The sequence below is a fragment of the Rattus norvegicus genome, chromosome 5 (assembly GCF_036323735.1).
Source record: "Rattus norvegicus strain BN/NHsdMcwi chromosome 5, GRCr8, whole genome shotgun sequence".
Classification (NCBI taxonomy): domain Eukaryota; kingdom Metazoa; phylum Chordata; class Mammalia; order Rodentia; family Muridae; genus Rattus; species Rattus norvegicus.
The window spans coordinates 61305250-61328885 of record NC_086023.1 but is presented as its reverse complement, the minus strand read 5'-3'; the positions used below and the strand labels follow the sequence as shown (position 1 = coordinate 61328885).

Genomic DNA, 23636 nt, shown 5'->3' with positions numbered 1-23636 from the left:
AAAAAAAAAAAAAAAAAAAAAAGACTGAGGCAGGAGAGCTGTTCAAGGCCTGGGCTACATACATATCAAGTAACAAGCTAGCCAGGACTTGCATAAACAAAACCAGGCCTCAAAAGAAAAATTAGAGTTAACAGTAATTAAGATGCTGTTGCCCCACAAGACAGACAAAGCCATCTAGAATATGAATACGTTCCAATGGGGTATTAAGGAGGCTGAGGACAGGTCAGAGAAATAACAAACAACAAGGAGTTAAAAGCAGCTGAAAACTCAGATTAACAGATTAACGTTCACATTACCAGCTGTTTTGTTGCTCTCTGATTTTTTTCTTTAGAATTTGTTTTTATTCACTTTAATTATGTGTATGTTCATTTATGTGCACATGCAGGATTCCCTGGAGCTGACGATATAAGCAGTTATGAACTGCCCAATGTGGGTGCTGAAAATTAAACCTGGATCCTCTAGCCTGCTAAGCCTGCTCCCCAGGCCCTGCTTTTTCTTTCTTTTGAGATAGTCTCACTGTACAGCCCTGCCTGGCCTGGAGCTTGCAGCAGTTCTGACTCCACGGCCCATGGGCTGCAGGCTTGTGTTGTCTCATCCAATGTGCTGGTTGGTCTCTGTCACCTCAATATAAACCAGTGTCTCTTGGGAAAAGGAACCCTCAACTGAGGCGTTAGCTCCAAAAGAGAAATGGGCCTGCTGGCTTGTCTGTGGAACATTTTCTTGATTTGCTTATTGATGTAGCAGATGACATAGAACAGTACCAACCCTGGGCAGGGTCCTGGCTTATATAAAAAGGCTGAACTAGACATGCGCAAGCCAGTAAACTACACTGCTCTGTAGTCTCTCCCTCGGTTCCTGCCCTGACTTCCATCCATTATACACCATGACTTGGGAAATAAACTCTTCCCTCCCCAAGTTGCTTTTGGTCAATTCTGTCACAGTCTCAGACTAGTAACTGGAAAACCCGGCCTTAATCATTTTCTTAGTTGGCTTTTTATTGCTATAATCTAAGATATGGTAATAGCTGAATGTGGTAATGAACACTTACAGTCCCAGTTACTAGGAAATACTGAAAAAGAAGCACTTGAGCCCATGGGTTCAAGACCAGCCTAAGCAACATGACAATACACTTTTTTAAAAAAGGAAGGAAGGTGAAATTCAGCTCAAATTAATGCTGAAAAGTCCCAACAGCAGGCTCGCTTTTTTTGAAGACTTCACTGTGATAGCAGCACGTGTTAGAGGGGCCTCATTTGGTGTAGTGGCTATTCCTGGTTGTCAACTTGACTGTATCTGGAATAAACTACAATCCTGAATTGGAGGGCTCACCTGTGATCCAGATCTTGCGGCTGGGAGATACAAGTTTCTGACCTGGATCTTGGCATGGAGATCTGAGGCATAGTGGCTATAAATCCCAGGAGACTAAGGCAAGGAGATCTCGGAGTTCAAGGGCATCTGGGACAAAACAAGTCCCAGATCCAGGCTTGGTGGCACATGCCTTTAATCTGGGACACACCTTCTGCTGGAGACCTACATAAGGATATTGGAAGAAGGAAGATTCTCTCTTCCTGGACTGCTTGCCTGCCTTGTGGGACTAAGCTACTGCTAGATCCTTGAACTTCCACTCACAGCTGCTGCTGACCATTGTTGGGGAGTTGGACTGCAGACCGTAAGTCACCAACAAATTCCCTTACTATGTAGAGACTACCCATAAGTTCTGTGACTCTAGAGAACCCTGACTAAGACAGGAATGCAAGAGAGAATGAAGAGAGGCCAAATGTGCTTTTTTTTAATTATAAGTAGGTGACTACAGTGAGAATGAGTAGTACAGAGACGAGGTACAGAGACGAGATGCAGATCACCTGCAGCTGCAGTGACAGACACTTGTAAGACTCCTGATATGAGTGCTGGGAACCAAACTAGAAGAACTTCTAGAGAAGGGCTCTATCCATGAGCCATCTCTCTGGCTCTTTTATGACCTAGCCTAACTGGCATCCATGGGAAGCATTTCATTCCTACCAAGGGCAAGACCTTCAATGTCCCAGGCACCCACTACTAAGCTCCATTTTTTAGTTCTCGGTTTTTTTTCCCCACTTTCTTCCTCATTCCCCAACCCCAATGTTTGGAAACCGTTAAACAGAGTTTGGCCTTAAATGTAACACCTATGTAACCACAGGTGATCTTCTCATCCTCCTGCCTCCACTTCTCAAGGGCTGGGATTACAGGTATGTACCACCATGCCCAGTTTATTCCATGCTGAGAACCAAACCCTGGGTTCCGTATGTACTAAAGAAAAGCACGCTACCAACTGAGCTACCTCTCAGAGGGGAGGAGTAAGTAGCTCTGTTAGCAGAGTGCTCACCAGCATGGAGTGCATGATCCTAGTCAAATCCCTCTCCCTACCCAAACTCAGAAGCTCATGAACTTTCAAGAGAGACTTTGAAAGTTATAACATTCACAAGGTCCAAGGCCTCGCCCCAAGCTTATATAAGCAATCACAACTACTAGGTAGAAGGAATTCTGGTCCCTGCAAGTTGTGAAGAAAGGACCGAGGATGCAGCTTTCTGAGTTGTCACCCAAACTGGGATGGGTTAGAGCTACCTTTCAAGCATCCATGCTCCTCTAAGTAACTAAAAAAACTTAGGCGTGATGACAGTAATACACACCTTTAATCCCAGGATCCTTGGATCTCTCAGTCCAAGGCTAGCCTAGTCTACAGAGCAAATTCCAGGGCAACCAGGCTACACAGAGAACTCTGTCTCACAAAACAAAACAAACAAAAAACAAAAACAAACAAAAAAAGCCCTCACTGATTCACTAAATTAGGTGTGAGTCCTACACTTGGGTGGAATCATTTCTAGTTTATGTCTATGTATTTCCACAAAACAATAACAAAACAATGAATGATCTTTGCCAAAACCAAGCATTCAACTCAATAGAAGAATAATTCCTAATTTCAAAGTAACTAGGGTGGTTATTCTTCACGATACCCTGGGGAGAAGCACCCAGGGGTGTGTCAGTAAAGGCAGTTCCAGAAGATTAACTAGAGCGGGAAAGACCTACCCTAACTTGAATGATACCATCCCATCCACAGGGGTCTGGACTGAATAGAGAAAAAAGGAGAAAGCCTAACTAAGTCTAATGAATCACTCCCTGTTTTCCCCATAAAGTGTAAGCTGTTCATCCGTGAGTTCTACACCATGATAGACTAAATCCCAAAGTAAATCCTTCTTGCTTAGTTTATGTCAGATGTCTGTGACAGTGATGAGAAGTTAACTAGTACACAGTTTCTGGTCTTTAGAGAGAAAAAAAAAAAGATTAGATTTGTTGGGTTTTTTTGGGGGGAACTCTAAGGGATTTTTGCTTGGTTGGTTTCTGAGACAGGAACACATAGCCTATAGCCTTGGCCAGCCTACTAAATGCTAGGATTATAGAAAACAAACTCTGGGGATGGAGATGGGGCAATATGCATGGGAGGGTGCCTGTGCCTGTTGGCATCACTCCTTAGGAGACATCTTCTTGTGTATGGAGCCAATTTCTCTATTTGGGACTGTGGGTCCAGCAATGAGGTTGAACAACCAACAAATCCTAGGTATCTGCCCATCTTCACCTTTCTAAGACTTTCACACTTCCTGTGATTACTAGTATGTACCACCAAACCCAGAGTGCAGACCTCCATGCCAGCCTTTTCCCTGAGTAATGGATTTAAAATCATGTCCTCATGATTCCACAGTAGATACTGCCAAATGAGCAATCTCTCTGCTGGAGCGAGAGCTCAGCCAATAAGAGCCCTGGTCACTCTTGTAGAGTACCTGGGTTCAGTTCCCAGCACCCACATGATGGCTCACACACAACATTCTGTAATTCCATTCGCAGGGAATCCAAAGTTGCCTCCTTTTAGTAGAAGGGCTAACAGTTTACACAGAGTAATTCACTTTCAGTAATACCCATAAATCAAAATCTAACCGTCGGTTCACATCAACATTTAAATGTACATGTCATTCATAAACTTATTAGTGCCTCAGTCTTGTAAAATGCGTATACGGCATAATTAGGATTTTTTTTAAACTTAACTAAGAGTGTAGCTCAATTTGTAGAGTGCCTACATAGCAAACATGGAAGACCTTAACTCCAACCCCATCTTCTCATAAAACCAGCACTTAGGAGGTGAAAGCAAGAGAATCAGAAATTCAAGGTTATTCTCTGCTATATAAAGAGAGTATCAGGCTAGCCTGGGATACATGAGATCCTGTATTAAAAACAAGCAGTGATTAGAGAGATGGTTCCTTGATTAAGAGCACTAGCTGCTGGGGTTGGGGATTTATTTAGCTCAGTGGTAGAGCACTTGCCTAGCAAGCGCAAGGCCCTGAGTTCGGTCCCCAGCTCCGGAAAAAAAAAAGAAAAGAGCACTAGCTGCTTTTCAAAAGTACCAGGATTCAATGTCAGTTCTCAACTGTCTGTATAACTCCAGTACCAGACATGCATGTAAGTAAAACGCCATATGCATAAAATAATCATTTTTTAAATCTTTAAAAAGAAAAAAAAAAAAAACAGGACTAAATGACCCACATTCAGTTCCCATTACCCAAATGATGAATCAAAACTGTCTTTAACTCCAGTTCCCTGGAACACAATTCATCTTCTGGCCTCCGCAGGCAATAGGCATGGTGCACATACCATACACAGGCATTCATATATACACTCAAAATAAAACAGAAAATAAAGAACAAAAACAAAGAGGAACTAGAGAGATGCTCAGACGTTTAGAGCACTTGCTCTTCTTCCAGAGGACCAGAATTTAGTTTTCAGCACCCATGTCAGTGTCTCACAAAAGCCTATAATCCCTGCTTCAGAATACCCACCTTAGTTACTTAGTAAATATAAGTTACCAAGGCATTTTATATTAAAGAGTTTATTTGGGGTTTTCAGTTTCAGAGCATTAGAGCCTGTAGCCATTGTTGGCGAAAAGCATAGCAGCAGGCAGACATGTGGCAAAAGAGTGGCTGAGAGCTTCTATTTTGATCAATAAGGTAACCAAGAGTAACATGAGCTTTTGTTCTTTTTTTTTTTTTTTTTTTTTTTTTTTTTTGGAGCTGGGGACCGAACCCAGGGCCTTGCGCTTCCTAGGCAAGCGCTCTACCACTGAGCTAAATCCCCATCCCCGTAACATGAGCTTTTGAAGCCTCAAAACCTGCCCCCAGTGGCACACCTACTTCATTAAGGCCACACCCCCTAATCCTTCCCAAACAGTTCCACTAGCTGGAGACCATGAAGTCAAATATATGAGCCTAAGAGGGCTAGTCTCATTTAAACCATGACATGATCAGATATCCCCTTCTTGCCTCTACAGGCATCTGCACACACAAAGCATACATACACAAGACATAGACACAAACAGAAATAAAATCAGTGAAGAAGAAAAAAAAAAACCCACAAACAGGGCTGGACAGATGGCTCAGAGGTTAAGAGCACTGACTCCTCTTCTAGAGGTCCTGAGTTCAATTCCCAGCAACCACATGGTGGCTCACAGCCATCTGTAATGAGATCTGATGCCCTCTTCTGGTGTGTCTGAAGACAGCTACAGTGTACTCATATAAAAAAAGCCTTTAAAAAAAAACCCATAAACAAAAACAAAACAACTCTCTGGTCTTGTGATGCCAAAATGCCTAAGAAATTTGCTTTTCTTTTTTCTTTTGAAACAATGATTCATATAGCCCAGGTTGACCTCAAATGTCAAACTGCATACTACTCTGATGTGATATTGTATTTATTGAAATAGCATGTTGGGGATGGAATGCAGGTTAGTGATAGGGTGCTTGCCTAGCACTTACAAGCCTTAAGTCAAGCCCCAGTGCCAACATTAAAAGAGACTGTTTAAAATAGCATGCCTGGAAGCAAAAGAATTTCCTAAATTTAATTTTTAACAAAGATTATGAAAGACTGAAAGGTTCTGTTCATTAAAATGAATGTCTGCAGGATGTGATGGTGTACACTTGTAGTTCCAGCCCTTGGGCACTGACGAAAAGTACTAAAAGTGACTAAGCGTAAAGTACATTGACTAAAGTTCAGCCTCTGTCTCAAAATCAAGGCCAGCAAGATGGCTCAGCAGCTGCCACCAAGTCTGATGACTACAATTCCTATCCCAGGATCCACATGGTAGAAGAAAACTGACTCCCAGGACTGGTCCTCTGACCTCCAAATGTGCCTGTCATGTGATTTTTAAGAAATCAACAACACAAAAAAATCATGGACTACTCTCATCAAAACGCAGATAAAAAAATGAAAAGTCATAAAATACAAAAGGATATTCATAAACCATAAACTAAAACATAATTTGAGCTGAATATGGTGGTTTACACCTGTGATCCCAACACCTAGGAAGTGGAGGCAGAATGATAAGGAGCAAAAGGCCAGCCTGGGCTACCTCAAGACCCTGTCTCAAAAGATAACCAGAATAAAGAAATCTTACTCAACCGGGAAGAGAAACAAAATAATAAATAAAAACACAAACTTCCTAGAAGCACAATTGCAAATTAATACATGAAAACAAGCTCAAGTCTAGGAAATATCAAATTTAAAAATCATACAACAGACAGCATTTTAAACTCCCCAGATTTTTAAAAAAATTAGAAGTCTTACAATATCATGTTCTGAAGAAGAAGAAAACAAAGCAACCAAAACACCATGGTAGCCTCTTGACTCAGCATCACAAGATTTTACCATGAGCCAGTGCGGTGACTCAAACACTGGAGTGTTTAGTAAGCATGAAGTAACTGATAATGAGCAAAGCCTGGTGACCAAACCTGTAATCCCAGAGCAGAGCAGAGCACAGCTCAGTCTGAACACAGCCTGGTCTACACAGGGAGTTCCAGACCAGCCGGGGTTATACAGAAACTGATCATTCCAAGGATACATGCAAATTATTCCCAAATGCAAATTTGGGTCCTTAGGTACAATTTAATAAAACAACACAAGCAAGAAAACTCTCAGTTCTTATCCAATGTATCCTGCTTTGGTTCGAGGTGTGGTACAAAATAGTCAGGCATTTATTTCCTCCTCGCATACCAAGTGACTGAAATTCTAAACAACTGCTTTCATCCACTACTCTATTTCAATGTGAACAGATAGTTTTTACATGCATGCATTTATAACTAGTGCTTAAACTTTACAGAAGGTGAGATATGCTTGTGACTGCCTAAGGGGGTGAATGGGTTCAAACACAGAATGAGCAGTCACACGGAACAGATCTGAACTCAGGTTCAGACTCACCACTTAAAACTGTAATCTGGAAGGCTAGACACATGGCTCAGTGGTTAAGAGCATTAGCTGCTCTTCTACAGACCCTGACTCAATTCCCAGAATGCACAATACAGCTCACAACTGTCTGTAACTCAAGCTCCAGTGGATCTGACTCTCACACAGGCACACAGGCAAAACACCAACATACATAAAAATAAAACTTAAAAAGAAAAAAGAAGGGGCTGGGGATTTAGCTCAGTGGTAGAGCGCTTACCTAGGAAGCGCAAGGCCCTGGGTTCGGTCCCCAGCTCCGAAAAAAAGAACCAAAAAAAAAAAAAAAAAAAAAAGAAAAAAGAAAAACTGTAATCTCAGCCCAGTGTAATAGATATCACATGCCACTAATCCCAGCACTTGGGAAGCAGAGGCAGGCTGATCTCTGAATTTCAGGCTAGCTTAGTCTACAGAGCAAGTTCCAAGATACAGGCCAGGGCTACACTGAGAACCCCTGTCTGTTTAAAAATAAAAAAAGTTCAGGGCCAGCCTTGAATAGTCAGACCTTGTCTCACAAACAAATAAAAGCTTTTATATGTTTTAAATAAGTATTTGGAGCCAGACAATGATAGGCAAATCTTGAAGTTCAAGGCCTACAGAGAAAGTTCCAGGGATAGCCAGGGCTACACAGAGAAACCCCTGCTTCAAAAAAAAAGCATTTAGTAGAGAAATAGAAAAACACATTTCTTAAAACTACCCAGACCCTGGACTAATGTCAGTTGAAACACTAGCTGTTCTGGGGCTAGACAGATGGCTCGACAATTTAAGGGACTGGCAGCTTTTCCAGAGAACCTGGGTTCAATTCCCAGCACCCACATGGCAACACATACCTATCTGTATGTCTGTGGCTCCAATGCCAGAAGGTATGGCACCTTCACAGACATATATGCAGGCAATCCATCAATACACATAAAATAAAAATGAATAAATCTTTAAACACACACACACACACACACACACACACACACACACACACACACACACACACGCTGCCTTTGGGAGGCTAACAACTGTCTGTTCCAGAAGATCTGATGCCCTCTTCTGGCTTCTATAGGTACCAGGCATGACCATGATACACAGACCTATGTATGCAGGTAAAATACCCTTAAATACAAAATCAAAATGCATCTTTAAAAAGGAAGACTATCAGACTCCAGGCACCGAATTCATGTGTACATACACCTCAGACACACACCCCGACATATAAGGAAAAAAGCCTACTATCAGTGTTACTAATGGCTCAGCAGGTAAAGGCACTTGCTGCCACGCCAAGCACAATCCCCAAAAACCACATCATTGAAGGAAAGAGCAAACTCCTACAAGCTGTCCTCTGACCTCTACACATGCCCAGCTCATACTAAATAAGCAAATAAATAAATGTAAAAAAAGAATTAAAGAAATACTGCCTAAGACAGCCACCTGATTCATGATAAATAAATAACTGGATGTTTTTCTGCTTACTGAAGGAAAACAAGTTTGTACTTAAAGGGAACTGCATTTAAGATAGGGTCTCTCCTGAACCAGGGGCTCAAAGATTTGGCTGGACCACTGAGATGAGATAGCCTCCTGTCTTCACCTCCCCAGTGCTGAAACTAGAAGGGTATATACACCACTGCAGTACCCAGCTTCTTTTTTTTTTTTTTTTTTTTTTCCCGGAGCTGGGGACCGAACCCAGGGCCTTGCGCCTGCTAGGCAAGCGCTCTACCACTGAGCTAAATCCCCAACCCCTCAGTACCCAGCTTCTTAACACAGAGACCCAAACTCAAGTCCTCTTGCTTGAGAGGCAAGCATTTCAGTGTGAGCCTTCTCCCCGGGCTCCACTTAAACCAACCATGCCAGACAATATTGTCACAAGCTTCCATTTAACTCCAGCACTCAGGAGGCAGAGGCATCTTGGAGTTTAGTCCAGCCTGATCTACAGAGTTTAGGACAGCCAGTATTACCAGTATTGCACAGAAAAATTTAATACACTGAACAATGTAATAGGGGGAGAAAACCATCAGTGTCTATGCTCACAAATAATGATTGATAAATATATATATATATATATATATATATATATATATATATATATATATATATATATATTTTCCCCCCCCAGAGCTGGGGACCGAACCCAGGGCCTTGCGCTTCCTAGGCAAGCGCTCTACCACTGAGCTAAATCCCCAACCCTATGATATATTTATAATGCTGAAAATATTCAAAAGAACTTTCATCACCAATTAAACTTCAGGAATCCTCATCTTTTTTTTTTTGGGTGGTAGAGGAGGTCAAGTCTTACTATATAGTTCAAGTGGGTCTTGTCCTTGCAGTTCTCCTGCTTCAGCCTCAGAAGGGCTGAGTTGACAGGAACGGGACACCACTCCTAACAGATTTTAAATACTACATAACAGAGGAACACACGCCTGACAAGTTTGATCCCTGGGTCCCACATGGTGGAAAGAAGAATGAACTCCAACAGGTTCTGACCTACACACACAAGTCATTTCGTTTTAAAAATTACAAGTAGGTGAAAGACATCCAAAGTGACATGTGTCAAGAGTGTGCACTGATAACCACTGATGACACCTCTCTAACGGATCTTACTAGGATGCTGATACTGTTCTCTCAGAATCAAAATGAAAAATGAATTCAGCCAGGTGTGGGAGTAAAATGCCTTTGTCCTCAGAGTCTCAAGGCAGAGACAAGAGAATCTGAGTTGAGGCCAGTCTGGTTTACAGGGTTCCCGGTGAGCCGGGGTTACATATTAAAATGCTGTCTCAAAAAAAAAAAAAAAAAGAAAAGAAAAAAGAAAGAGAAAGAGAAAGGAAGCAAGGAGGGAGGGTGGGAAAAAGGGACGGAGGAAGGAAAAGGGTGCTGGAAAGATAGCTCAAAGGTTAAGAGCACTATCTCCTCTTCCAGGACCCAAGTTCAAGTCCTGGCACCCACACAGCAGCTTACAACTATGTTAGGTTCCAGGAGACCCTCTTCAATGCACAAACATGCAGGCAAGACACTCATATACATATAAGTAAATTAACTAAAAAAATAAAATTAAAGGAAAGAAAAGGAAACAAAAACACATAAAAAATGTCATAGAGAAGTAGAGTTTTAAATACTAAGAAGAAAAATTTAAAGTAAAACTTCAGGAAGTTTTTATAGTCAGATACTTTAACTTTTATAGATTAATACTTTTTTCACAATGAACAGGTTAGTTATCTACTAGGCAGTGACAAGGACATGTACTAGCAAAATACTAATTCCCCTGCTCCCATAATTATAACTCAGTAAATACAAGGCACAGTAGACTTTCAGTAAGTAACAATAGAATGAAGTAGGGACAAAAACTTACAAAATTTCCCTTAAAATGTTAGGCTGTTTTGTCCTTACCTTTGCATTCTTTGCGTCAATACAGAAACTTTCAATTTAACTAAGCTTGGATATTAACTAGAAAGAGCAATGTTCATAAGCTGGTGAGTAGTACATGCCTTCCCTCCCAGCACTTGGGAGGCAGAGGCAGGTAAATCTCTGTGAGTTCAAGGCCTGCCTGGTCTACAAACAAATTCCAGGATAGCCAGAGCTACACAGAGAAACTTGTCTCCAAAGGGAGGACAGGGGAAGCTTTTAGATTTCATATATATGAGTGTTTTGCCTGTGTAGTATATGTATATGCACCACATTCCTGCCTTGTACCAGAGGAGCATCAGAAGAAGGCATTGGTGTTAAGGATGACTGTGAGACACCATGTGGGTACTGAGAGTTGAACTTGGGTCCTCTGCAATAAGTGCTTTGAATTGCTTAACCATCTCTCCCGCCCCTAGGAAGACCTATTTATCAATGAAAACGAAATGCCTTGTTATACCATAAATTTAAAAAAACCTAACCTGAAGCACACACATTTATTCAAATTCCCAAATACTAACAATTACAACTGAGAAAACAAAGCACTTTATCTAAAAATTAGAACGGAATTTGAGTTTACAATACTCTATAATGTCTAAAAAGTATCAAAATCTTACTTCAGTTCAACACGAAATTGTTTTAAATAATTATATTTCTAAGCCTCAACTCAGAAAACAATTACACAAGGCAACAACACAAAGGTCAGGGATTGCTGGTCAAGAGCAAATGCTTGGCCTCAAAAGACTTGGGTTTGTTTCTAAGAGCCAGGTGTAGAGTCCAGGTAATCACTCCGAAGATTTAAAAAGAAAGAAAAATCTAGAGAAGACGACAGAGATGATAAAGCTACATATGACACAACGCCAAAGATATCCCCCCAAAGCAGTCACCCTTAGTCTGATTTCTCTCCCTCATCTCTCTGCCCAAATAACTAAATCCTCACATTCCAAGCTCGCCCTCAACTCCCCAGCACTCTACCTTCTTTACTAAATCTGGGTTCCTCTCCTGAACCTTTCTCTAGCTCCCACTGAGCTTTCACTTAAGCGAGAGATTTCTACTGAGCCAGTCTTCTGAAAGAATTAGTCCCCTTAATCCGAACTCATTCGCCCGCATCCCGTTTACCCTCCGCCCCTTCAACTCCGGTCCCGTCACTCTGACCCTTCGCCCAGAATCCGCCCCATTCGGTCGCCGTCCGGCTCCTTCTCCCTCCCGCCCCATTACTACAGTTCCTTTCATCTCTCCGGGCCCCTAGGCGCCGGGTCCCCAGCTTCCCCTCCCGGTCGCCCTGTACTGGTCCCTTCCCCCAACTCCGCCCCTCTCTCCCCCTCCCCCAGAGACAGGCCCCCTCACCTGAATGCCGCTGCCGTCCCGAAAAGCTGAAAGGTGCTGGCGCCGCCCGGCCTCCCGGGCTCAGTCTCCGCTGGGCTCCCGCTGCCCCTAGGGAGAGCGAACACCACCTCTTCCAACTCTACCCGCCCCGAACCAGACCGTCACCGTAGCCACCGCCAGTACCACAGCCGCCATGTTGAAGGCCTACTTCCCTCCTCCTTCCCTTTGGCGCTCCGCCCCTTTAGGCGTCTGACATCATGGCGCCGCGCCCCACCCGCCCGGACCAATGGGAGGAGCTGACAGTGACGTAACTAAATCTCTCTTCCAGAGCTGAAGGGTTCCTGCAACCTGGAGCTTCCGTACTGAAATGACAACCCTGTGGACCCCAAGGGAAAGAAGAAAGGAAGGGGTCACTGAGAGGGTAAGACTCAGGGTTAGAGGCCGGGCCAAAGCGAGGACACACCCAAAGCCTTAGCGGTGAATAAGAAGCTCTTTGGAAATTAGAACCTCTCAGACTCGTGGACCAGCCTCACACTCTTTGGTCTCACTTTCTCCATTTATTTTGGGGTTTTGTTGTTCTTCAGACCAGGTCTCATATATCCTAGACCCAAGTTTATAAATAAATTGGTTGGGGGTTGGGGATTTAGCTCAGTGGTAGAGCGCTTGCCTAGCAAGCGCAAGGCCCTGGGTTCGGTCCCCAGCTTCGAAAAAAAGAAAAAATAAATAAATAAATAAATTGGTTAACCAGTAACTATAAATGTCTCTTCAATTTTAACATCCAGTGCATTCAAAACAGAAATGCAATCGAAGCCTTCATGCTTGCTTTGGAGAAAACAGTTATACCTCTATGTACATAAAGCATGATACGCTTCCATGTCTGCTTTTCCAGCCTTGTTTGTCTCCAGAATTTAAGTAGCAGACAAGATGGTATTTGAGCTTTGAAGGATGAGGAGGCTCTAATTCTGGGTACAGCGGAGCGGGGGGGGTGGGGGGTGGGGGGTTCTGTTATCCGTATTTAGCTGATAGATCTGTGGAAGGCCAGTGAGCAGAAGGGAATTCTTTTTTTTTTTTTTTTTTTTTTTTTTGGTTCTTTTTTTCGGAGCTGGGGACCGAACCCAGGGCCTTGCGCTTCCGAGGTAAGCGCTCTACCACTGAGCTAAATCCCCAGCCCCAGAAGGGAATTCTTGAAAATGAAAGTGGCCGTAGTAAGTGGATGCCTCACACAGGGGACCTCTGCATTGAGTAAGACACTGCACTAAAGTGAAAGCGGTGAACACTGGGGAGTAGGGGTAAACTTGAGCAACTTCAGGAGAGCTCTTCACCACAGTGCTGCAACATAGAAAGGAAATGGTCAGGTTTTCCGGCTCGCTCTCTCTCTCTCTCTCTGTCTCTGTCTCTGTCTCTGTCTCTCTGTCTCTCTCAGTGTGTGTGTCTGTCTGTCTGTGTGTGTGTCTGTCTTTGTCTCTCTTGTTTGAAACAGGGTCTTGTGTAATCTATACTGACCTCGAACTTGCAGTCTTTAGTACTGGCTGTCCTGGGACTCACAGAGATCAGCCCATCTCTGCCTCCAGAGTGCTGGGATCAAGAGTTGCACAACCACACCTGGTTTAACCTAGGCTCTTACAGCTCTCTTATTAACAGAAACAGCAATTTCCTGGAGCACAAGAGAATAGCATATCCCAGCATTTGAGAGGCTAAGGCAGGAGGATCCATTTATCCTCAGCTGTATACTGAGATATCAAGGCCAGCCTGAGCTACAGCTACCCTACCCCTGCCATAAATAAATAAAATAGGGCTGATAGTACAGCTCAGTGATATAGCCCATCAGTGTTAGGCCAAAAGACTTAAGTTCAGCCAGCCAAACTGACCTTAAAATGCTGGCAAAACAATTAATTAATTAATAGTTAATTAAATAATAACTTTCTAAACAGACATGGAGAGAATATTAGCTTGGGAATCAGAAATGAGGTAAGATACACATATGTAATATATTGGTACTCTTTTTTTAAAGATTTTGCTTATTATATTTAAGTACACTGTAGCTGTCTTCAGACACACCAGAAGAGGGTATCAGATCTCATTACAGATGATTGTGAGCCACCATGTGGTTGCTGGGATTTGAACTCAGGACCTCTGGAAGAGCAGTCAGTGCTCTTAACCACTGAGACATCTCTCCAGCCCGTATATTGGTACTCTTAAACAAATACTTTATCTCACTCAACAAAACAGTACTTTTTGTAAAAGCAAATAAATACTTTAGTGCTAGGGTACAGATAATACATAGATGCAAAAGCACTCAGAAAGTTGAGTGACACAAGAGAACCAAGCCAATGTCTTTCATCTTAGCACTTGGGAGACAGAAGCAGTCAGATCTCTGTGAGCTCAAGGACCAGCCAGGGCCACAAAAGAAAGAAGAGAAAAAGAAAAGTTGAGGCTAGAAGATTGTGAATCCCAGGCCAGCCTACCTGGGCTATATGGTGAGACCCTGCCTTTACAAAAAGTAAACAAGGGCTGCAGAAATGGTCCTCTTGCAGGCTGGAGAGATGGCTCAGAGGTTAAGGGAACTGACTGCTCTTCCAGAGGTCCTGAGTTCAAATCCCAGCAACCACATGGTAGCTCACAACCATCTATAATGAAATCTGGTGTCCTCTGGCCTGCAGGCATATATGCAGGGAGAAAGCTGTACGATGTATACATAATAAATAAATATTGGAAAACCTACTTCCCAGTACCCAGCATGGGTGGCTCACAACTACCTATAATTCAGCACCATCAGGATCTGATACCCTGGCCTCTACAGGCACCTCCACTAGCGTGTATACACAGAGATGTTGCAGGATATTTGATGATACTGTGAACCCAGAGATTTTTGTGTTATTTACTCATTGTGCTGTGACTCAGCCCTTAGTGTACACCTTTAATCCCTCTGGCCGGAATACAGACACACCCTCAGTACAGACCGTAAATCCCAAACAATGAAGGTAAAGTTGGTTTATAGAAGGAAGCACCCATGTTTGAAAGTGATGTCTAATTGAGTGGCAGAGAAAAAACTGACAGAACAGGATCTGCCCAACTCTCACAAGAAAAGAGAGGAAATGGAAGCTACATAGGGGCAGTGCTGAGAGAGAGGGAGGAAGGAGAGAGAGGCAGTTTTACCTGGAGAGTTTTGCAGAGACAGGTTGCAGAGAGAACAAGCTAGACACAGGTGAAGACAGAACCAGAATAAGGAGCCAGAAGATTGGAACATACTGCCAAAGTTAGTATGAGGCCAAGCAGAGACATTTATTGAGAAAGCAGACTGAATCAGTCAGCTTGGAGAGGAGTTCGAGCCAGAACAGCTGAGTTGAATCAGTCAGCCAGAGCTCAGAAAGAACTAGAAAATGTGAGCGTATTCAGCAGTGAGTCTCAGAGGCTAAAAACATTCTAGGTCTACGTTAGATTGTACAGAGGCTAGAAGCTCCCAGGACAATGCTTGGGTTAGCAGACAGAGACAGTAAGCCTCTGAGACAATTACATCAGGTGAATAAGTTACTATTACACACAGACACACACATAATTTAAAACTAATAATAATAAGTCTTTTTTTAAAAACAAGAAAACAATCCCCACTTTGGCAGGACATATATTGAAGTTGGAATGATACAGAAATTAGTGTGGTTCTTGGGCAGGGATGTCAGGTGAGTTCATGAAGCACTCCTTCCAATAATTTTTCATTAATACAAGTACTGTTCAGGGGCTGGAGAAATGGCTGAACCATTAAGAACATTACCTTGCTGCTCTTTCAGAAGACCCAAGTTTGGTTCCCAGCATCCACATCCACAGATAACTCCACTTCCAGGGAATTTAACACCCTCTTCCCATCTCCATGGGCACCCACACATGCATGATGCATACAGACAAGTAAACATACCTTGATACATGTAAATAAAAACAAACATTAAAGATTTAATTAAAAAACAAATAAAACCCCATGATGTATAATACTGAACATCCTTTCTGGAAACTTTATTTGTCCCTCTAATCTTGTTTCCTTATTAAGGGGAAAAAACACAAACTTTCATACTCAGAAAGTTAAAGAATTGTATACACATATATACATATGTGTGGGTATATATTATATATGTACACATATATTTGAGATAGTTTCTCTATATATTTTATGATACATAGTGGCCTTAAACTCACTAGATAGTGTAAACTGTCTTTAAATGCTCAAATACTAAGATTAAGGTGTGTGCTTCTATATATACTCTGCCAACAATCCATGCTGATCATTGAACCCAGAACGCCATGGGCTGGCTGACCCGGGAACCTTTGATGGCTGCCATACTCTTCCCGGGATAGACTCAATGAATGGGAAATTATATTGACTACAATTGCTAAGTCGGGCATGATGGTGCCCATATAATCCTGACGTTCCAGAACAAATGTAATACAATGAGTTGAAGGTACACACACACACACACACACACACACACACACACACACACACACAGAGGCATGTGTGTGGGTACACTGAAAGCTCACCCCAGGAATGCACTTATCTTTGCTTTCTAAGTGAGTGCTGGGCATTATGGGTAGATGTCATCTCCCCCTGACTTTTATGGTTTTTACATGGATTCTGGGGATCCTCCTATTTGTGCATCAAGGCTTTACCCGCTGAGCTACCTCTTCAACCCTGGAAATTAGTAATCTTTAGGGAGTTACGGTGACAAGCATACAGTGGCAGTTATCTATGCTAGACGGCTAAGCCATAGACAGTGGAGACAGTGCATTTTGCCTGTCCCTTTAAACATTTCATATGCCTCGTGAGAGTCTGCTTCTGCGCAGGGCAAGGACAGGGATCCTGTTGAATCTGCCCAGCCCTGTGTGAGTCACTGCGGGAGTTCACACCTGGAAACTGACGCATATGGATTACTTCCTGAAATGTAAAGAGGTATTTGGTTTACTAGGAAAATGCCTCCAGTCCCTCACACGTCCTACACCATTGAAAAAATCCCTTAGACAGGATCTCATATAACCCAGGCTGGCTTTAGACTCATATGTAGCTGAAGATGGCCTTGAACTCTTGATCTCCCAGCCTTCCCTCCTAAGTACAGGGTTACTGGTGTCTCCCAATAAAGATGCTTTCCCATTCCAAAAGAATAAATGTATACATTTTTTTAAAATCTAAAATGTTTAAAAGAAAGTTAAGAAATTTGTATTTGAATCTTGAAATAGGAAGAACTTGTGTATATTAGTCAAGGTTCTCCAAGGTCACAGAACCTACAGAATATCTTTATAGACAGTTGAAAGACCCTTCAACTATCTATATAGAAAGGGAGCTGAGAAGTCTCATTACAAGCTGACTGCAGACTGGTGACCCTGGAATGCCAGTAGCTTAGCCCTGTCCAAATCCAAAGACCTCAGAACTAGGAAAAGCAACTTTCAGTAAGGCAGAAAGCCTTAGTACCAAAGGAAGGGGCCTGACTTTTGAATCATCTATGTTATTATTGGCAAGATGGGTGTGCCATCGCATGAGTGCTGTATCAAAGACCAAAGCTGGTTCTCCTTCTTCCTCCTTCCCTCAGGTTCCAGGAATCCCTAGCACTGATTAAACCAGGATGTGCTGGGCTTGAGAGATGACTTGGTAGTTTAAGAATACATTCTGCTTTTCCAAGCATTTGTCAAGAGAAAAGAAGAAAGAAACAAAGAAAATGGGCTGGAGAGATGGCTCAGTGGTTAAGAGCACTGACTGCTCTTCCAGAGGTCCTAAGTTCAAATCCCAGCAACCACATGGTGGCTCACAACCATCTGTAATGGGACTGATGCCCTCTTCTGGTGCATCTGACAACAGCCACAGTGTACAGTATAATAAGTAAATAAGTAAATGAATACTTTTTAAAAAAGAGAAACAAGCCAAACAATTAGTTATCTTGGTTACTCCTTAATCTAGACCAGTTAACTCTTAAAGTAAACCATTATACGTTAGGGATATATCTCAGAGGTAGAGTGCCCACTTGTCATGTTCAAAAGGTCCTGGCTTGTACTAGGGGGAAAAAAGACATTGTCTAGTCACGAATTCTGAATTCAGAAGCCAAACTTTATGATGCTAAGATACTTAATACATAAGGGTAAAAGAAAAACTGTAGGAAGTGTGGTCTATTGGCATATGGCAATTAACATATTGGTATATGTTATCTTAGCATTCAGGAAGATGAGGCAGGAGGTTTGCCATGAGCTTAAAGCCAACTTGAACTATGTAGTGATTTTGAGGCCTGCTTAAGCTATCATGGGAGACCCAATCTCAAAAAATGAATATATATATACATATATATACATATACATATATATATCACATACACACATACACACACACACATGCACACACGCACACACACACACACACACACACGGAAGGTAATACATGAAAACATAATTACAATAAGAAGAAATAATCTCAGAGGTTCTAGGAGAAGGCCAGCCACAAGGCTACAGCAGCCATGTTGCCACTGAACTGCAGACCTCTGTCCTTGCTTTCTTTTTCTTTTTCTTTTTCTTTTTTTTTTCTTTTCTTTTTCTTCTTTTAGTTTTTAAAGACAGGTTTTCAGGGTTGGGGATTTAGCTCAGCGGTAGAGCGCTTGCCTAGCAAGCGCAAGGCCCTGGGTTCGGTCCCCAGCTCCGAAAAAAAGAAAAGAAAAGAAAAAAAAATAAAGACAGGTTTTCACTGTGTAGCTCTGGCTGTCCTAGAACTCACTCTGTAGACCAGGCTGGCCTGGAACTCCCAGAGAAGTCTTGGGTAGAAAATAACAACAGAGAAAAGGGTTTCCTAGGACTCAGTGGCACAGGCCTCCACCTTTAGTCCCAGCAGTCAGAAGGCAGAGCCCAGTGGGTCTGTAAACTCAATACCAACTTGGTCTAGACAAATGATTTCCAGGTCATCCAGAGCTGCATGGTGAGATTCTGTCTCAAACAAACAGAAAACCCAACCAAACCAACAAAGAAAGTGTTCCCACACCAAAGCTTAGAAAGTTAGAGTGGGATTCCTGGAGAAAACTCAACAAGTGTCCATTTCCTATCAAGAAATATCTTATGGGGGGTTGGGGATTTAGCTCAGTGGTAGAGCGCTTGCCTAGGAAGCGCAAGGCCCTGGGTTCGGACCCCAGCTCCGAAAAAAAAGAACCAAAAAAAAAAAAAAGAAAAAAGAAAGAAATATCTTATGGGAGCTCGAGAGATGGCTCAGAGGTTAAGAGCACTGACTGCTCTTCCAGGGGTCCTGAGTTCAATTCCCAGCAGCCACATGGTGGCTCACGACCATCTGTAATGGAATCCAATGACCTCTTTGGTGTGTCTGAAGACAGCGGCAGTGTAACTCATATACATAGAATAAAATAAATTTTTAAAAAAGTAATTAAGGGGACTAGAGCAATGGCTCAGTGATTAAGAGCACTGGCTGCTCTTCCGGAAGTCATGAGTTCAATTCCCAGCAACCATGTGGTGCCTCATAACCATCTCTAGGGGGATCTGATGCCCTCTTCAGGCAGGCAGAAGCATATGCAGCAGAGCACGCGTACATTAAATAAATAAAATGCTAAAAAAAAAAAAAAAAAAAAAAAAGTAATTAAAAACAAGGCTGAGGATGTAGCCCAGAGGTGGGGCACTTGCCTAGTCTGTGAAAAGTCCTGGGCACCACACACAAAACCTTATCTTGTGGATAAAGGCAGAAATCAATGGTACCCTGAAGGAATTAAAAGATGAAATATGGCTGACTGCGGTGATGCACACCTCTAATCCCAGCACTCAGGAGGCAGAGGTACTTGGACTTCTGAATTATAGGCCAGCCTGGTCTATATAACAAGTTCCAGGATAGCCAGAGCTACAAGATAAGACCCTGTCTCAAAACCAAAACAAACAAGACAGAGTGGCCTCAGTAGTAAAGCTCAGTCGCTGAGTGCATGCTTACAACACACAAAGCCTAGGGTTAATACTAAAAAGTAAGTATAATGTGATTTATTTATATAATTTATGTATGCCGTCACAATAGGTAGGCTAGAATTTGTTGTGTAGACCAGGCTGGCCTTGAACTCACAAGGGTCTACCTGCCTCTTCCTCCCAAGGGCTGAGATTAAGTTTGTTTCACCACACCCAGCTTCTTGTTTTATTTATATTTTTTTACGGTGGAAAAAAAGTGTATATTTAGAATTAACCACCTGGACTCACTTTAGATGATCCCACTCTTGTTGGCAACATCTAGAGCATCATAGTCAGGAGCCAAGCGAACACACACCTTCTTCTCTCCGTCAGGGTATTGATTTTGGCCACATCAATGTCATAGAGTTTCTTCACGGCCTGTTTGATCTGGCCTTGACATCCACAATGAACACCAGCGTGTTGACTGACTCAGTGGTCAGTGGGAATTTGATGACAGCATAGTGGTCAAGCTCGTTTCTCCTGAGTGCACCCTTTCCAGGATATTTTGGCTGCCTCCGGAGCCTCAGTCTTGGGCCGGCGGAAGGTGGGTAACGTTCGGATTTCCTTCTTTTGTGGCTGTGGACGCCTTTCAGCACCGCCTTCTTAGCTTTCAAGGCCTTCGCTTTGGCTTCAGGTCTGGGAGAGGCAGGAGCTTCCTTCTTCGCTTTCGGCGCCATCTTGGCGAAAAAGGTTGCCCAGCCTCTTTGTTTTATTTTGTAATTTTGTCTGTTTTGTCTGTTTGCTTTATTTATTTGTATGTGTGCTCGTGTGTGTGTGTGTGTGTGTGTGTGTGTGTGTGTGTGTGCGCGCGCTCACACAAACACACACACAAGTTTGTATAAGCACATGTGAAAGTCAGAGGACAACTTGCCGGAGTTGGTCTCTCCTTCCACCTTGGGTCCTGGGAATCAAACTTGGATCGTCTGACAAGCTTAGCAATAAGTGTCTTTAACCACTAGGCTGTCTATCTAGCCCTTATTTAATGTTTTAACCTTTATTGTTATTTTCTTTTTTCTTTTTGGCTGCATGTCTGTGCACCATGTACGTGCAGTCCCTGTGGATACCAATAGAGGGCGTCAGATCCCCTGGAACTAGTTGTCCGCTCTCATGTGGGTTCTGAGATTCAAACCCAGGTCCTCTGAAGAGCAGCTGGTGCTCTTGACAGCTGAGCCATCATACATGTAGGCCTATACCATGTATAAACATGCAACTGAAGACCAGAAGAGGACATTAGATCCCATAGAATTGGAGTTACAGGTGGTTGTTGGCCATCATGTGGGTGCTGGGAGTAGAACCTAAGTTCTGTGGAAGAGCAGCCAACACTGAGTATCTTCCCAGCCCCTCAGTCTGCTTTCTTTTTTTTTTTCTTTTTTTTTTTTTTTTTTTGGTTCTTTTTTTCGGAGCTGGGGACTGAACCCAGGGCCCTGCGCTTCCTAGGTAAGCGCTCTACCACTGAGCTAAATCCCCAGCCCCCTCAGTCTGCTTTCTTATAGCACCTAGGACCAGAACTGCCCACAATGAGCTGGGCCTTCCCACATTAAGCATCAATCACGAAAATCCACCACAGGCTTGGCCTCAGCCCAATCTGGTAGGAACATTTTCTCAGTCGAAATGAAGTGTAATCCCAGAACTTGAAAGGTAGAGGCACAGGGATCAGAAACTCAAGGTTTTCTTTGGCTATAGGGATACATAGCAAGTTTGAAGCCTGCTTGGGCTACATGGAGCACTGTCTCAAAAACGAAAAACAGGGTGGAGAGATGACTCAGCAATTAAGAGTGCTTGCTGCTCTCCCTGAGGACCCAGGTTCGGTTTCCTGAACCAGTGTCAACCAGTGTCATGCAGTTTACAACTGCCTGTAAATCTAGTTGAAGGGAATCCAACGCCCTTTTCTGACCTCCACGGATACCCCTTCTCTCTCTCTCTCTCTCTCTCTCTCTCTCTCTCTCTCTCTCTCTCTCACACACACACACACACACACACACATACACACAGAGCGGGTGCTAGGGATATAGCTCAGCTGGTAGAGTGTCACAGAACCCTGGGTTTCAGTTGCTAGCACTGTCATAAGCTCAGTGCACTGGCCACCTGCCTGTAATCCCAGCACTCTGAGGTAGAGGCAGGAGGATCAGGAGTTCCAGGCCATCTTCAGCTACATAGGGATTTTGGAGTCAACCTAAGCTATAAGACGCTCTGCTGGGAAGAAGGAAGGAAAAGAAGACAGAGTATCCTGATGCACCCCACTCCTATTATGGGTACAAGTCCTTGCCCCTCAAGCCTGAGGATCTGAGTTTGTTCCCTGTATCACATGGTGGAAGGGAAGTTGACTCTGAAAGCTGTCTTCTGACCTTCACCCGTGGGTTGCTGCGTGTTTATGCCGATATATACAATAATGATAAATTTTTAAGAAGGACTGGACTAGGGCACTTGCTAGCACATATATGGACATAGGTTCCATCCCCAGCATTGCAAAATAAATAAAATAAAAAACAGCACAGCTGTGGTGGCACTCAATCCTAGCACTCAGGAGGCAGAAGCAAGCAGGCCTCTTCGTGGCCAGTCTGGTCTATGTAATGAGTTTCAGGACAGCCAGAACTACAGGATAAGACCCTGTCTCAAAAACCAGAAATATGATATTTTAAAATAAATAAACCAAGAACTCTTGAGGTTGATACTTGGGATAAATCGATTCCAACCATTTCCTATCACTGTTTTACTCTGAGGAGGATTAAAGTAACAGAAGTCAAGTGTGTGCGGCTGGCCTAGCAGGCATATAACACTAGCCAGGGCAGTTGGACATCGTTTCCTTGCTTGTTTGGTTGTTTGTTTTGGCATCTTAGTAACAGGGCATCTTGACTGACACTTCCATAATTACAGTGTTCAGAAAGAGAGCTAACACATGCCTGGAATCCCAGCACTGGTGACTTCAGTGCCAGCCTGGGATATATAGATAATGAGTTCAAGACCAGCCTGAGCCACATAGATAGTGAGTTTACAGATGCATAGTGCTGCGTGCTGGGGCACTGGCTCGACAGTTACAGGCACTGCCTGCTCTTCCAGGGTAACCTGGTTCGCTTTCCTAGCAGCCATATGTCAGCTTACAACTGTCCTTTATTCCAGATGATGTACCTCCCACTTTTGACCTCCATGGGCATCAGGCACGCCCATGGTGCATATTCATCTCTGTGGGTAAAACATTCATACACATAAAATAAAAAGAAATATATTTTTTAAAAGGCATATAGTAAAACTCCACATTTAAAAATGCAGACAGAGAAGGATTGTTTCCTGAAAAGAAAAATCAGGACTGGACAGTGGGGGTACACACCTTTAGTCCCAGCACTTGGGAGGGAGAGGCAGGCAGATCTCTGAGTTCGGGCAGCCTGGTCTACAGAGTGAGTTCCAGGACAGCCAGGGCTACAAGGAAACACCCTGTCTCAAAAAAAATTTTTTGAAGTATATTAGTAGAAAAAAAGTAATTAAGTTTTGAGAACCAGCAAAGAAAATCAGTCACTTTGATAATAACAGCATATGCTTGAGACGATACACACACACAGAGATTTCCACATGCTCCTCACAGTGACCCCTATAGTAGGGATTACTAACCTTGAGAAAAGCTCAGAGAGATTTGTAACTTTCCTGGCCACTAGGCAGCATGGATGGTAAAGGAAGAAAAACAAAAACCAAACCTGGGA

At 43.0% G+C, this 23636-nt stretch overlaps 1 protein-coding gene and 1 long non-coding RNA gene across 3 annotated transcripts in view; one reads left to right on the top strand and one right to left on the bottom strand.

Annotated features, from left to right (window-relative positions):
• Positions 1–12236, bottom strand: part of Ubap1 (ubiquitin-associated protein 1) — a 40428-nt gene extending 28192 nt beyond the window's left edge. Inside the window, exon 1 of one of the 2 annotated variants that reach the window (XM_008763626.4) lies at positions 12016–12236. The gene's annotated coding sequence lies outside the window, so the exon portion shown is untranslated. The remainder of the gene's footprint in view (positions 1–12015) is intronic. The other variant, NM_001012190.1, reaches the window with a different exon arrangement.
• A 74-nt stretch (positions 12237–12310) lies between these two features.
• The window catches only part of LOC120103061 (uncharacterized), a 33709-nt gene continuing 22383 nt past the window's right edge, over positions 12311–23636 (top strand). Inside the window, exons 1-2 of the long non-coding RNA XR_005505170.2 lie at positions 12311–12415; positions 20278–20488. This is a non-coding gene — a long non-coding RNA (uncharacterized LOC120103061). The remainder of the gene's footprint in view (positions 12416–20277; positions 20489–23636) is intronic.